The sequence below is a fragment of the Schistocerca americana genome, chromosome X (assembly GCF_021461395.2).
Source record: "Schistocerca americana isolate TAMUIC-IGC-003095 chromosome X, iqSchAmer2.1, whole genome shotgun sequence".
NCBI lineage: Eukaryota > Metazoa > Arthropoda > Insecta > Orthoptera > Acrididae > Schistocerca > Schistocerca americana.
In genome coordinates, this window is record NC_060130.1 from 823,656,109 (window position 1) to 823,671,963 (window position 15,855).

A 15,855-nucleotide genomic window follows, 5' to 3' on the forward strand; every position below is an offset into this window, starting at 1 on the left:
GTAAGGTTTTTCGGAAAAGAAAGAAAAGGAAACCATAGTGTGAAAAGTTATGTGAAATGATAGATATTTTGTTGTTTTTAATATCATTTACTTGTGATATATTTTTTACCATACCACTACCCTGCGTTGCCTAAGTAATCCTCCACTGTACAGAGTGCATGGCTTAACAAATACTTTTAACTGCCTTTTTAAATATGTTTGTTTCCATAACCTCTTCCATCTCCATGGGCAATGGAAGTTTAGGTTTATTTCTTGGTAAAAAATGATGTTTTGAGCTTTATGTTTATTTCTTCTCAGTAAATGTTAAGTTCAGTCTAGATCTTGTTCCATGGTTATGGACAAAACTGTTTGTGCCATAATTATCAATGTTAGTTTGATGTGCAAAACTATTGGTACATTTACTTATATTGTGACCTTTACAACAAGTTCAATTGCTGTTATTGGTTACTATTCTTACCGTTCTTTTCTGTAGTTTGACAACTGTGTTCCTATTTCGTGTATTTATTCCCCAGAAAAGAATTCTATAGCTAATAAATGAGCGTACATATGAACAGTATGTAAATAAAAAGATACTGATTGTTACACACTGATAGAAGGACTAAGAGCATAACATGCCGATGACATTTTTTTTGCCAGTATCTGTCTCCCCCCCCCCCCCCCCCCACCACCACCACTTCAACTGAGACTCAATATTCACTCCTAGAAATTGTGCACTTGTTATGCAGTCTACAGAAGTACCATCCATATTTTAATTAACAATGTCAATTTTCCCTCTTTAAACTGGAATTTAGAGGATTTGTTTTCTTTCTGTTCAGTGTAACATTATTTCATATTGGTAATTCCTTGAGGGTTTCATTTACTTTCCCTGATGAAAGGAGTAATATTTTCTTCTTCAGTGACTAATACTGCAGACACCAGCAAAGGGAATCTTTTCCCTGGTACTAACACTACTGTGAAAGTCACTGATGTGTATCAGCAGCAGTATTGCTCCTAATATGCTACACTGAGGAACTATATTAACGTAAATGTTTCACCAAAAGTTTAGCCTTATTTGAGTTTTGTGTCATCTCTACTCCTTGTACCCTATGTTCTTGGCATGATCAGAGACAGTCATTTAGCTATGTCTCTTATTCCTAATGATTCAACCTCGCTCAGTAGTATCAAAAGCCTCACAAAGCTCTAGGAACATGCTTGCGACACATTCATCTTTGTTAAAAGCATCAAGTACCACTTTGGTGAATTCTACTATGGGCTTTCTGTACTACTTCCACTTCAGAATCCAAGCTGTAATTCATTTACTCAAGACACAGGGAATTTGTGTGAATGTACTACACAATTTGTACAAACAAACAGTGCAATACCAGTAAACACATAAGGGAATCTGTGTTTGGAAGAAGGTAAAACACCACGACATGTACATGGGGTTGACTGTGCTGTACAATAAGGCACATAAACACGACAAAAACTAATGCAGCCTACAACACGACTCAAACCAAACAGCTGACTGCAGATGACCTAATGGATGGCAGAGCACTGTGAGTAATACATCATAATACCCTGCTGACACATTTGATGGAGCGCCAATGCAATGACTGTGCTAATATCCACAAAAAGCATCATGCAGCCCTTCCTATAAACACATGTTTATCTCAGAATGTATGCGTTTCTGGAATCATGTTTATTAGGCTTATTTTTCTTGTTTCGACGAGTACTACCACCTCCCAAAGTATTCAACACTGTTTTTTGAACACCCTGTATAGATATACCTATACATTCCTCCCACCTTTCAGTTTTCCCTTCTTGCTCAGTACTGGGTTTTCTATCTTAGCTCTTGATATTTATACAGCTGTTTCTCTTATCTCCAAAGGTTTCATAAATTTTCTAACAGGCAGCATCTATCTTTTTCCCCTCATTATGCATGCTTCTATAGCCTTGCATCTGTCCTCTAGCCATTCCTGCTTAGCTATTTTGAACTTTTTGTCAATTTCATCATTTAGACAGCTATATTCCCTTTCAGCTGCTTCATTTGCTGTATTTTTATATTTTCTCATTTTATCAACTAAATTCCACACATAATGTGTTATCTAGGAATTTCTATTAAGTCTTGCCTTACCTATTTGATCCTCTGCTGCCTTTCCTATTTCATCTTTCAAAGCTACCTGTTCATCTTCTATTGTTCTCCTTTTCCCCGTTTCAGACCAAAGTTGGCTAGTGCTCCCTGTGAAACTCTGAATTTGTCCAGGTTCCATCTCTTTAATTTTTTGCCTTCTTGCAATTTCCTCAGGTTTAGTCTGCAGTTAACACTCAATATATTGTTGTAAAAGTCCAAATCTCTTACAATTTAAAATCTGATTCCAACATTTCTCTTTCAATTATCTAATCAGTCTGAAACCTTACAGTGTCCCCAGGTCTCTTCCACATATACAACCTTCTTTCAAGATTCTTAAACCAAGTATTAGCGGTGATAAAATTATGGTCTGTGCAAGATTCTAGCAGGCAGCTTCCTCTTTCACTTCTTTCCACCAGTACATGTTCTCCTACTATTTTTCTAATCCTTCCTTTTCCTACTACTGAATTCCAGTCACCTGTCACAATTAAATTTTCATCTCCTTTAACTATGTCCTTTATTTCATCATAAATATTTCAATTTCTTCATCATCTGTGGAGTTAGCAGGCATATAAACTTCCACTACTGTGGTTGGTGTTGGCTTCAGCTACCAGAAGCTGCAGTCGTGTGTGTGTGTGTGTGTGTGTGTGTTTTATATTTTTGACAAAGACCTTGATGACCAAAAGCTTATATTTTGACAGTCTTTTTGTTGTGCCTATCTGCGACTCAGCATCTCCACTATATGGTGAGTAACATCTTTCCTTTTCATAATATTGTCAGAATATTTCTGGTTATGGAGGATCTCTTTATCTGACTTGTCTTGCAGTACCAAATTTATCATCATAATGATGAATTATAAAGAAGCTGTAGCACTGACATATACAGGCTATTATAAGTATTCTATCATCAGCTGAATCAACACATTTTTTTTCTCAAGAGCTGTATGGTTAAGCCAAGTCAAAAGGTTCTCCACCTATGAAACCCACACAAAATGCGTTGGAAAGCTAAAAGATATTTTGTATGGCATGCAATATATACCGAAAAGATGGATTAGACACCATGGGAGAGGGCGCGTTCATTGCAGTTGACAAAAACCTTGTTTCTATTGAAGTCAAATTTGAGAAGGCAGTGATGTTAACTGGTTGTGTATAAAAGGTCCAGATGAAATCAAGTTAACTGTTGGATGTTTTTACCAGCCACCTGATTCCACTGTGAGAGCTTTAGAGTCAATCAAAGACAGTCTACCCAGAACATGCAATACTGCTTGGAGGCAATTTTAACCTACCGAGTATAGACTGGATATTGACAATATCATAAAAAGCGTAGACTGCTACTCAACATACAGAGAAGATGTTGAACTGCAGACAGGCACAGTAAAAAGATTGCAAAATGCGTGAGCTTTTGGACATAAGGCCTCCTTCTAAAGTAGACAACACAGACAATTTCAGACAAGCGCAACTCACACACACTTGACCACTGTCTCTGGCCACTGTGGCCATCACATGGCCTTCACTAAGTGGGTCTAAGGCATCTATCCAGTCACTCTTCAACCTGTCTACTGTGGTAGAAGAACACAGCAAACGGAAAACCAAAGTTTTACATTTCACGTTTAAGAAATCATTCACGCAGAAGAGTCATACAAACATGCCATCATTTGACTCTCATATGGACGACATAATAATAGGCATCCCTGGCACAGAAAAACAACTGAAAACAAATAAGTTGCCAGGTCCAGATAGAATCCCACTTTGGTTTTACAAAGAGTACACTACTGTACTGGACCTTTATTTAGCTTGTATATATAGTGAGTCTCTCGCCCAGCACAAAGTCCCTAGCGACTGGGAAAAAGTGTTGCAGAATACTAGAACACATTCTGAGTTCGAATATAATAAATTGCCTAGAGATCAAAATGCTTATATCCATGAAACAGCACAGTTTTAGAAAGCATCATTTTTGTGAAACTCAGCTTGCCCTTTTCTCACATGATACGCTGTGAATTATGGATGAAGGTCAACAGACAGATTTCACATTCCTAGATTTCTGAAAAACACTGGACATGATACCGCACTGCAAACCATTAATGAAGGTTCCCAGATATGTGAATGGCTCGAAATCTTCTTAAGTAAGAGAACCCAGCATGTTGTCGACAGCAAGTGTTCATCAGAGACAAGGGTATCATCAAGAGGGCCGCAGGAAAGTGTGATAGGACCACCGTTAGTTTCTAACCACATAAGTAATCTGGTGGACAGGGTGAGCAGCAATCTGATGATGCTGTGGTGTATGGGAAAGTGTCATTGTTGAGTGACTGCAGGAGAATACAAGATGACTTAGACAAAATTTCTAGTTGGTGTGTTGACCGGCAGCTACCTCTAAATGTAGAAAAACGTAAGTTAATACAAATAAGTAGGAAAAACAAACTTATAATGTTTGAATACAGCATTAGTAGTCTGTTATTTGATACAGTCATGTCATTTAAACACCTGGGTGTAACATTGCAAAACGATATGGAATGGAATGAGCACATGGATTGTGGTACGGAAGGTAAATGGATGACTTTGGTTTATTGGGAAAATTTTGGGAAAGGGTGGTTCATCTGTAAAGGAGACTGAACATAGGATACTAGCGTCACCTGTTCTCAAGTACTGCTTGAGTGTTTGAGATCTGCATCAGGCCAGATTAAAGGAAGACATCTAAGGAATTCAGAGGTGAGCCTGTTACTGGTAGGTTCAAACAATGTGCAAGTAGTACAGAGATGCTTCATGAACTCAAAAAGGAATCTCTATAAGGAACTTGAAGTTTTTTCGAGGAACAATACTGAGAAATTTAGAGACCTGGATTTGAAGCTAACTGCACAATGATTCTACTGCCATCAACATACACTTTGTGTAAGGACAATGCTGCCACCAACATAAATTTCACATAAGGATCACAAAGATATGATACGAGAAATTAGGGCTCATATGGAGGCATAAGGACATTTGTTTTTTTCCTTCACTCTATTTGTGAGTGGAACATGAAAGGAAATGACTAGTAGTGGTGCAGGGTACCTCAGCCATGCACTGTACAGTGGCTGGTGGAGTATATATGTAGATCCAAGAGCTTTACTGATCTGTTGTCCCAAAATGAGAAGTAGTAGAAGCAGTTAATTCTTAAGTCCATGTTATTGTCTATTTAAACCAATTCATGTAGCAAGGTAAGACACAGATTTAATTGTGTGTGCCCCATGGTTTGAAGTGATTGCTTGTATACCCTCAGTCCACTACTCGTAACATTCTTTCATCCGGAATACTGATATCTCAGGAACTCAAAAACAGTACAAAGGCCTTAGACAGCACTAGCTATGGTGCCTGAAACAGCTGGAGATTCGTGTGAACAGAGTTAAGCCTTGACACAACTAAGTACGTCTCAGACCTAACCTGCATGCTTCTAAATCTGAGTTCCTGGTCTCTACACAAGTTTGTGTGCTGATAATGTTCCAGTAGCAACTTAAGATCAATTTTACCTGCTAATGGTCATTAACACTTTGGAGACCGGCCACTTAGAAGAATATTGTGCCTAGGAAACCGGTCATTTATGCCACTGTTTACAGTGTTACTGGCATATGTGTAATTGATGTATCTTCAAGAGTAACACATACTAAAAAAGGGCCAAGCTTCACAATTGCTTTGCATGTTTATAAATTTTAAAATAAAGATAACAGGAAGCATAATTATCTTACCACGAAAAAAAGTGCAAAGTGAGCTATTGAGCAATTTCTTCCTCTTGAGCGTCAAAAATTTCTTGCTCACTCAATAAGTATGATATATTTGTAGCATACTTACAGAAAACTGCAAAATCTAATGAGGCCTAGTACACACGCAAAATTACAACAATGCAATCATACTGGCTCGGCCATTCACAACAGCAGCTGTTACATTCGCTAACATTTCTTTCAAGATAATTCCAGAAATTGATAACACAAGGCAGCACCAGCCCAGAGGCAGGTCCAGGTCACGAGACGTCAAAACATTGTTCTCGTACGAAATTAGTCCAGTTGCGCATTGAGAAAATTGCTGCCTGACATATACTCGGGCGCAGTCTTTTTAACAAAATTTTGCTGCCCAAGCTACGTTTGGGCTTGGTTTGTGCATGATACGTAATACATTTAGTTAAGGAGACAGCAGACGTCGGTTCATAATGCAGGCTACAGTTTGAATTGGTAAGCAACCCATCCATATTTGTCCTCCACAAAATAAGCACCAACAGCTCCACCGTGTGAATGTCTGCACCGAACACTGGGCTCTAGTCTGATTGGTTCTCTTAATCTTCACAAAGATGTAATTTGAGGCTCTCCTCCCAGTTCTTATTAGTACACTTTTTGTTTACTGTGTATGACATCTTAATTCAATTAACTGAATCCTTTGATGCCACTTCATCAACTCACAACCAAACTGACACCTTTCAACCAAGCCCAAACTTCAAGTTACTATAGATCAATATGTCACCCCAACAAAGATTTCCTATTCACATTCATTACTGCTTCATCAACTCGCAAGCAAATTGTCACCATTCAGCCTAACCTACACCTTGAGCTACACCACAAATTACTCTGTCATCCCAACCTACATAAAATAGAATACAAACACACACAAATATTATAAGATGTTGTATGTCACAGTACTGTTAAATCATAAGCCAACATCTGGTATTGACAGGTTCAGTCAATCCTCCAAATTTTAGTATTTACATAAATGAACCTTTACTGAAATGTTCAATGTTTTAATTGAAGATCAGTATTAAAGTACATAATCTAGTCTATTTTATCAGACAACTATAGTGATATTTCAGGAGCCAATGCAGTTTGCACTGAAAAGTGACTTACACTAATACCACTCTTATTTTTTGTTTTACACATCATCTCTCAGGTTTTCTTGGTCTGACTGCTTAATGGTGTACTCTTTGGAATACAGTCACGTTGCTAATTCCACTCTGTGCATAAAATGGTATCAACCTGCCTGTACACCAGAACACACACCATTAACTGTTTTACATGCCTGAAGTTAGGCATACTCAACAATGAAATATTAACTATATGTAATTTAATTCAAAAGAGAGTACCCAAGTATGAGCTCCTTTGCAAGTTAAGGTACTCCTACAAGAATTGGTACCATTCAGTGAAACTGGCCCACACCCTGCTGAGAAAGCACATTCTGTAAGAGTTTATTTTAATTTTATTTTTGTTGAAAAGGAGACGAAGAGGGAGGGTGGAAGGCGTGGTGGGCATGGGGGGGGGGGGGGGGGGGGGGGGGAGAGCGCTTGTAATAATACAAAAGACAGAAATTGAGAAACAATGTATTCTCAGTTGGAAAAAGGACCACTGAGTACTCCTGACAGAGTGAGGATTAACAGACCTTGCTAAAATTGCATAATATTAAATATAGTTAGTGAAATTGCTTTTAGAGGAGAGAAAGTGTAAAAATAATTATAACCTGGTGGAATACGTCGTTACAAACAATAACCTGACATGCAAACTTAAGTAAACAAATGTCACTGATACTTCCTTCAAACTGGTAAGATAAGTGTTCATGTTCCAGGGATCATTTTGCATGATAAATCATAATGATGTAAAACAAAGATTAAAAAAAAAATTTCATCCAAGGATTAGAAGGAGTTGTCAAGGAGAAACCTTTCAGTTTGTTTCCAAATTTTACTTTATTGTCTGTCAGACATTTTATATCACTGGGTAAGTGATCAAAAATTTCAGTTACAGCAATCCGTGCATTAATTTGGGACAATGAATGTCATTTTCCTGCTGGTATCGTAATTATGTACATCACTGTTCCTTTTCAGCTGCGGTGGATTATTTACAACAAACTTCACGAGGGAACAAACATACTGTGAAGCAATAATCAGAATGTACCACATATTATTCTTGCTGCATATTTCCGAGCAATGAAGACTCTTTTTGATAATGGAAAAATCCTGGATGGAAAATAAAAGGTGATACGAGGATAGACAAGCACTTCCTACTGTACAGTGAAGCCACTGATCAGCAGACAGGTAGACAATAAAGCAAAGACAACTGTTAATAAGCTACTGACCTTGCAATGTTTACCAGAAGATGCAAAAATATATATATAACAAGCACCCAACTATCTCTTTGTTAATTATGTAGTTTCCAGATTATTCTTGCATAATTCAAGAATTTTTGAAAAAGTAAAAAGCAAAGCCTACAGTCTTTTATTATAATCAGAACGATTTTTTTTTTTGTTTAAAATATCCCATTATGCATGTGACCCATGTTTTAACACACAAACTTAGGCACTGAAATGCAGCTACTTAGTACAGTAAACAGGGCAAAACTCATTCCACTGTACTGCCAATGTTTCAAAACTCCGGAAAATGAGGATCACAGCCAATTATTTCATGAAAATGAACTGAAAGCAAATGATACGCAATACAGTGTTCAATTTTGTAAATAGATTGTCCGTTTCCAGCATGTAATACATAAGTAATGTACTGGGCCTTCAAACGCGACACTTTTGTAAATACAGTAATTACTAAGTCGCTGGCAAAAACTTTTTTAAAAATGTGTATTCTGAATTATCTATGCTTTTCTATCATTCTTGCAGTCTTGGGTCCCTATTATATTTATTAAGTGTGGTGGGGGAGGGGGGATACCACCCCATACATACATCACCACCCCCACTCTCTCAACAGTTGTTTTCTGTTTTCTCTGCTGTCACTACAACACAACTAAATAGAACTGTATGCAAGAAAGTACATAAAATAAGAGAAATAAAAATTTTAGTGATATCAGGGTGTTCTCCACTGGGAAAGTACAGTGAGATGAGAGCTTTTTAAGTACTGTCTGAAACTAACTGCAAATCAGCCAGTGAGGAAAACTACAATGACAATCCTTACCAGATCTTAGGCACCCACCAGAGAAATGGGGGAAAAATGATACAAAGGAGTCTCTTTGTATTCGTATGTGGGCATTCATCATGTGGCAGTGGCCACAGCAACAACCACTGAGGGTACAGGGTACAATCTGCTGCAAATAGTAAAGCTCAAAGTAATGCAAATGTAATGTACCATAATGGAATACATATGTAAAATACACGAAAACACCCAATACTTTCTGATTTCAAAGTCAGCATATAATCAATGGAATAACTGTAATGTAACATATTTCAGGTTACCCATCACCAGTGGAGTTGACTAGTTGAAACAAGCACAGATGCCAGGTGGTCTTGTTCAATTTATCTTAAAAATGTGTAGTTTATACCTGAAGGATGCCTTTACAAAGCTGTTTCTGACTGATTTATACGAAGTTTTGCTAACAGACGACACAAATGAGTAAAAGAAGCGTGGCTCAATACAATCATCAGTGCAAGTACGTCACATACATAGTTCACTAACTCGAGTAACGGGTTCTACAAAAATGGTTTTACATATATCACATGAAGACTTAAATATTTTCTTCCCATTTCTACCATATCAACTAAAGGTTGAATACGTCTAACATTAACACCAGTTACACGTATAATGAAGGGTAATAACTGAAATTACAGTCTTGGAACAAACTAAAAACACTTCCATCTCCCTTACTAATTCCTTCAGTTTACACACACAATCGTCAGAGATGCACCAAGTGAACAGAAAATTAATATCACTAACGAAAACTTATGAGGACAAAAACTAGCGTAACACAAAAATTCGCGCTTTAAACAGGAATGGAAAGTGAATTCTCGTGTGTGACATAATTATTATAACAAAACATCAAAAGGAGGAACTACATTCATTTGCAAAATCAAGTGAATTCTATACACTAAGGCTGTCAACAATGATGTTCAGCCACCTCGCAAATTACACACTGAGTGACGTTTGTCGGTGAGATACATAGTGTTCCAGTAAGGATTAAATTGGCTATTCAGTCCAAAATTACTGAAAACTAATAGTCCACTGACAAAGGGAGAAGGGGCCACTAGTGAGAACCACGTAAGAATACACAGCGAAAAATCGTTTGCGCGTTGATGAATGTAGATGACGGATGTTGACATCTTGTACATTCGAACACGATGGTTCGTTTTTATTTATTTTTTAGACAAATTTGACTGTTCTTGATGCTACACACAAGCAGAAACTGTATTTATTGTGAGTTACTTCGGGGTTCGCCACATAAAAAATAGAAAAATAGAAGAAATCGCTATCGTTATGGATAGAGCACCTATCCTTCACGGCAGAGTGTAACACAGCTGCGATACACGACACTGAATCCACTACCCCGTCGAATAGTGTGTAAGAATCTCAGTACTGGCGTTAGAAATCCAAAAGTCTTGTTTAACTGTTGTCTTCAAGCCGCTGACCATTACAGTAATCGTTATGTCGTCTTCGATATTGTTTACTTCACAGGGTGCATCAAAATAAAGAAATGCAATGACAACTTCCAAGGATGAGAAGGGATAAAAATTACTAATGAATCAGTCTTGTACGTTGGTGCATTTAAGAGAAAGAAAAAATTTTTCCTCTGCCGAATGCTGCAACATCCGCTTATATTTTGTTTCACAAAACTTGTGTTAGCGCACATCACCAATCACCGCACCACTAGAAAATAAACGCTAAAATTTCTGAAAATTCACTTAATTATGGGAATTATATGGTTTCATTATATGAATGCAAATAAGATTCAACAGAGTGGAAATAATTCGCGCAGTATATTATGCAGAGCACTAACGTATCCTGTATCTGAATTCACTCAGTTTTCCGTCCGTCGAAGCATCAACAGTAAACAAAAAAGCTCTCATAACTACATACTCCAATTTGCACGCCTTACCATTAAACCAAATATTTACAACACGGGACTAATTTGAACTGGACACTCACAAGCACATCACTACATCGAAATACAACACACCAAACATCAGCACGGTAAAGATAGTCCTGTGCCTTCAAGTCGCCATTCTGTCATTTATGAGCAAACACACCGTTCCGTCAGCCTTGGTTAGCCATAATATTGCATCCCATTGATAAGTGGACGTCGTATTTAGCAATAACTGAATAACAAAATGGCCAAAAATCAACAAACTCATGTAAATATCACAGTACCGAAGAACTATCTCTTCAACTTTAGTATTGTTCACTGAAAACTTTCCGTAATGCGCAAAAACAAGTTCTAGAGCACTTGAGATGGACGTTACATACACCACTAACATCTTTTAACTTTCCTTCCACGCCTTTCACCAACAAAGAATTTGTTTAAGACGCCGAACAATTATGGTACAGAAGGATTTACGTCCGCATCTATTCTCTGCAAACCAGTGTGAAGAGCATGGCAGAGGGTGATTCCTATTGAACCATGAATTCTGGCTTCTTCTTGTTCCAATCGCGTTTGGAGCACGGTAAGAATCACTGCTTAAATTCTTCTGTAAGTGCAGTAATTACTTTCGTCTTTGTGGACCCTAAGAAAGCGACAGAAGGAGGCAGTAGTATATTCCTCGATCCCACGCTTAATACTGTTTCTTGACACTTTATAACTAGGCTTTCGTAAAATAGGTAGAGTCTATCTCAAACATCTTTCAGTTCAGTTATTTCAGCATCCCTATGAAGCTCTCCCGCAGGTCAAGCAAATCCATGACCGTGGATACTGCCCTTCTTCGTATATATTCAGTATCCCCTGTTGGTCATAGTTGGTATTAAAAGAACAGTAATTGTATTTTTCTATATTAGACTCCTCGCGATTTGTTTGTTGCGTATTCGCATAGAGTATAAATATCTATGGAGTGAGCATAGCCACTGCACATGTTCTCAACAATAAACCGGGCTAGTCACGTGTTAATAGGACGTCGCTGCTTATCTGCAATTTGTGGTAACAGCGAAGCTTTGATATTACCCATATTCACCTGGTTTTAAATACGTTTCTACACGTTTTAATAGTAGTAATAGCCATGGTGCAGTTGTTACGGATGTAAAGAGAAGTACGTGAAAGGTACGTAGAACAAATCTCTAATAGTGAATATAATATTGATGTGAGGTGCTCTGTATGTTTAAAAACACCGAAGCGCGGTATTAAAATGTCTTGTAATCTAGAGAAAATTCCTGCATTTTTTTTTTTTTGTTTCGCCCATATTTTTACAAGAGAAATGCTATATACATTTGCAAGTGTGTTTAAGCTGCCAGCCAGTATTTACGTATTCGTCCTATATTCATCTGCAGATAAAATTTATATGTTGGCTGTAAAATAAATAAAGCAGGTGGTGTAAATTGCTTATTTACAATAACAATTTCATTGCTGTAAATGCATTCCCCCCAACCCCCTTTCCTGTGATGCATCAGGATCCAGTACAGTGTCATTGTGAAGTAATTAATTAGAACAGAGATTCAACAACATGAATAAGTGCAATAGAAAACCTTAAAAGGTATTGTTGGCTGTCATTTCTTTTCCCACAACCAAAAAAACGTAATTAAAGTGGGACTGAGCTATGATACTGTGCAAAAAAGCTAATACCCTTGCTCTTCACAGCTTTAAAACTATTTCAGTTCCAGGTATAAAACTGTTAAGATATTTATAAAACGCATATACGAAGCTTCAGGATGCTTCCAAAGATGATCTGTGTTCTAGCAAAATAATAACACTAAATATACGCTAAGCGCTATACGGACTAACATGTGCCGTCACAATACCACGTGACTTCAGCAACAGGAGATGTTGCTCACAGATTTCTCGTTCTGCGCGTCCGAATGCTCACTCCATAGATATTTATGCTCAATGTGTATTCGTATTTGCTAATGAAGAGTCTTTGACTTTTTTTCTATACATTGAGTGTGTATGTATGTGTTATTGTAAAGTGTGTCGAACGTATTGTTATTTCTTTACTGAACGAATTAAATAAAATTAAACTTTCTTGCCTGCCATCACACTCTGCTATCAGTTTTCTCATGAGGTTATGGACTCACAGGCAGAGAATAAATAGTTGGAAGATTGAAACATAACTATTTTGCCAGTGTTTATGTATTTCTAGTTCATCAGTTTGGAGCTTCACTATCTTAGAAGAATATGAAAGCACATATCTAATTATTGAGTTATAATTTTCGAAGCAAACAATTTCAAACACTGCGTATTTCAACTGCAATTTTATAGATAATGATATGGAAAAGGAACAAATTGAAAAGACAAACAACTCAAAAATATCGCAAATGTGAAAAAACTGTCGCTGAAAACTAACAGAACGAGTTGATGGCAGCCGTCTGCAATAAGCGAAAGACTGCATCACTGAGTATCAAATATGGAAAATTTTGAGCGACACATCTGAAAGAAAAAAAAAACATCACTAGTCAGTTACTTCTTCATAAACAGTTACTGCAATTCAAGTTCAACTCAGCAAAAAGTAAAATGACAAACTGATTTGTAATCTTCTTCAGACGACAGGTGTGAAAGTTGAAGGAACTGATGCTGTGTATCATTGTTTGTTAAGAATTTGATAGGGATACGAGTTAGTTATTTTTGTATTCCATGCATCATTTTGCATGATAAATCGTAATGATTTGGAATTATTCATTTTAAAGTCACATTGCAAACTAATTTGTAAATGTGCCTACATGCAGAACATTGATAACTTATTCTATTTTTTTTAACGTACAGATGTGAGTTAGTAATTCATACCCACCTCCTTTCACACATTACAATAACATAAATTCTGCTACTGAACAGAAGGGGTAGTCGGGGAGAAAGTTTTTCAGTTTGTCTTCAAATATTACATCGCTGTCCGTCAGACATTTTATATAACTGTATAAGTGATCAATAATTTTAGTTGCAGCATTGTGCTCCAATTTTGGTGCTAAAGACAACCTGAATGTGGAGTAATGAATGCTATTTTTTCTTCTGGTATTTGTAATTTTGAATTTCATCATTCTTTCCAACAAACTTAATGAAGGAATAAGCACACTGTGAAGCAATAGTCGGCATGCCCAACTCCTTAAACAGATGTCTACAAGAGGATAATGGGCCAGCACCACATATTATTCTTACAGCATGTTTCTGAGCAATGAAGACTTTCTTTCTATAAGATGAGTTACCCCAGAACATTATTCCATATATTATTGAATGAAAATATGCAAAATATGTCAACTTACTGATTTGTCTCTCCCCAAGATTTCCAATGATTCTAACTGCAAATGTGGCTCAACTAAGGTTTTTTGGTAGTTCCAAAATGTGCTTTTTAAACTTCAAATTCTCATCATTATGGACTCCTAAGATTTAACAACTTTCCACCTGATTTATTATTACCTCATCACCTGTTACACTTATCATTGGTGGAATACCCCTAGATGTCCAGAACTGAATGTGTTGTGTCATTTTAAAACTGAAGGTGAGATCATTCAATGATACCAATCATGATTCTTTTAAGAACATTGTTTATCATTTCTTCTGTTTTTGTGTGGATGCATGGATTCATTGCAATAGTAGTGTCATATGCAAAAAGAACTAATCCTGCTTGTACATTCGATGTAAGATCATTTAGATATATGAAGAACAATAGTGGACATAATACTGAACCTTGGGGAAACCCTACACGTGATTTCTCCCCAGTCAGGATTACGCCACCAGAATGCATTGGTTGAATTACTATGTACAACTTTCTGTATTCCTTTGGTTCGATATGATATTATCCTATGCTTGGCTATATAATCAATCCTACAAAATTTCAATTTATCTAGGAGAATAATAACATTTTAACTGCAATAGAGACATTATTTACAGACAGTCTGTATTTAAGCTTCATGATAACTAGGCTACTGGTTCATGAAACCTGCAGGGGACTCAGGACAGAACATTGTGTTTAATATGTACAGAAACACTTTCAGCAGTAAGAAAACGAAGAGGAAAAACAAATTCACAAATGACACACATTTCGGTGGAGAAAATGAAATTTGTTTTAAATCTCTTAACTTTGGTGCATCTGTACATAAAAGAGCTGTCTATAAGAAAAGAAACCAAAATGAAAAACACTCTACAAATTCAGTAAATAGCGACTCTCAATAGGCTTCTTTGAGTTCGGATGCATGTCGTTTTTCGGCTGGTGCATTTAATGAATCAGTTTTCTGCTACCTGTAATATACACTCCTGGAAATGGAAAAAAGAACACATTGACACCGGTGTGTCAGACCCACCATACCTTCTCCGGACACTGCGAGAGGGCTGTACAAGCAATGATCACACGCACGGCACAGCGGACACACCAGGAACCGCGGTGTTGGCCGTCGAATGGCGCTAGCTGCGCAGCATTTGTGCACCGCCGCCGTCAGTGTCAGCCAGTTTGCCGTGGCATACGGAGCTCCATCGCAGTCTTTAACACTGGTAGCATGCCGCGACAGCGTGGACGTGAACCGTATGTGCAGTTGACGGACTTTGAGCGAGGGCGTATAGTGGGCATGCGGGAGGCCGGGTGGATGTACCGCCGAATTGCTCAACACGTGGGGCGTGAGGTCTCTACAGTACATCGATGTTGTCGCCAGTGGTCGGCGGAAGGTGCACGTGCCCGTCGACCTGGGACCGGACCGCAGCGACGCACGGATGCACGCCAAGACCGTAGGATCCTACGCAGTGCCGTAGGGGACCGCACCGCCACTTCCCAGCAAATTAGGGACACTGTTGCTCCTGGGGTATCGGCGAGGACCATTCGCAACCGTCTCCATGAAGCTGGGCTACGGTCCCGCACACCGTTAGGCCGTCTTCCGCTCACGCCCCAACATCGTGCAGCCCGCCTCCA

At 37.9% G+C, this 15,855-nt stretch overlaps 1 protein-coding gene across 1 annotated transcript in view; it reads right to left on the reverse strand.

Annotated features, from left to right (window-relative positions):
- LOC124554726 (inositol 1,4,5-trisphosphate receptor) overlaps positions 1–10,978 on the reverse strand; it is a 348,395-nt gene extending 337,417 nt beyond the window's left edge. The window contains exon 1 of the mRNA XM_047128370.1: positions 10,923–10,978. The gene's annotated coding sequence lies outside the window, so the exon portion shown is untranslated. The remainder of the gene's footprint in view (positions 1–10,922) is intronic.
- Between the last annotated feature and the right edge of the window lie 4,877 nt (positions 10,979–15,855).